We start from the raw sequence: 1501 nt of genomic DNA on the forward strand, positions 1-1501 counted from the left end.
ATAATGCGCTAGCGGCAACTGAGGTTTGGCGTTCAATTCACTAGGGTATTATACCTCTGGTAATCCTCCTGTACATCAGAATTCCCCTTTAACAAAGCTAATAAACCGAAATTTTGGGGTTATTCTCAAGTGTATCTGCTTCTAGCTGTTTTTTTCTGCCTTGAATTCACATTTGGGTAGTATGTATTGCATTGTAATAGGGTGGATCTAACTATATATGTATGTATGTATTAGGACAAACTGTTGCTTTGTTTGTTGTACTATGTTTTTCCTTTATATTAAGAAAATGTTTTCTTTGTGATTCCACCCTGTGTTTGCATTTTGTTTAAGTGTGCGAGCCCACCACATGAAAATAGTGTGCCTTTAGTCTTCCTAGGTTGCTAAATCAATAAGTCAGGAAAGACAAGGCCGTCAGATACAGTATTGTCTGGGCCAGTATGAACTAATTAAATGTCATTTGCATATGCAAATGCAGACCTGTGTCTTAGATGGTTGATACCTCAAGATTCAGTTTCCCCTAATTAAAAGAGAAGTCAATGACAATATAAATATAATATAAAGGGGCTTGGGGGGTAATTATTTTTTAGTTCTACAAACTCATGACATCTAAACTTTGAAATGAGCACTTTGGTTCCATCTGGCACTTTCCTTAAGTTACATGGTTTCTATTTGGCGGCTCTTATAAGGCAATCAGGCTCCATGAAAATGCATGCTTGCTTCGGAAGCACATATACTTAAATTGGAACAATACAGAGAAGATTAGTATGGCACCTCTGCAAGGATGTCAAGCAAATTCTTAAAGAGTTCCATATTTTAAAGGAGAAGGAAAATCTTTTTGTGCTTGGGGGTGTCAAAAGTTAGGCATTATCAAGTGATTGCATTTACTTACTTGAGACCCTGGGCCAATACTCCTACCAGCAAAAGACTGCACCGGCACAGTGAACACTGTGGATCGATCCGCTTTCTCCTTTTTTCCCCCCCGCGGCTTTGCATGCGCAGTAGAGTAAAATGCTGAACTTTAATGAAAAACGTAGCCATTTCATTTGACTGCACATGCGTCTGCCCTTGACGAAGAACCGAAAAAGACGATTACCCTGTGGTGCACAATGTCAGGCACTGCCTAACTTTTGGCACCCCCAGGTTAAAATTACTTTCCTTCTCTTATAATGTTGCTTGGCAAAATCAAAGAATTGGCTCGTCGAGTAACAACATCCCTGCAGTGGCAAAATTAAGAAATAAGGCAGGTGGTACAAGCTTCTACGTGATCAGATTTTAAAACCTCCAAGTTTTCCATTATTAAGCGCACGTTTAAGTTTGGAGCATTTTCAAGTTTTTTTAAATTAAAGAAACAAACATTTGAAAAATTCCATTTTTTATAAATCTGCTTTTCCCGAAATCATAATGCCGTAAATGTGTTTATACATATATAACTGTAACTTGGCTGCACCATTTCTAAAAACCATAATATTTGAAATTGAAAAATAGCTTTAAATTTCTTTTT

The 1501-nt window shown here is 37.4% G+C and overlaps 1 non-coding gene across 1 annotated transcript; it reads left to right on the forward strand.

Annotated features, from left to right (window-relative positions):
- Positions 1-709: 709 nt before the first annotated feature.
- LOC121400831 lies at positions 710-816 on the forward strand. The gene has a single exon (XR_005965957.1). It is a non-coding gene; the product is annotated as a U6 spliceosomal RNA (small nuclear RNA).
- Positions 817-1501: the final 685 nt, after the last annotated feature.

The sequence above is a fragment of the Xenopus laevis genome, chromosome 2S (assembly GCF_017654675.1).
Source record: "Xenopus laevis strain J_2021 chromosome 2S, Xenopus_laevis_v10.1, whole genome shotgun sequence".
Taxonomy (NCBI): Eukaryota; Metazoa; Chordata; class Amphibia; order Anura; family Pipidae; genus Xenopus; species Xenopus laevis.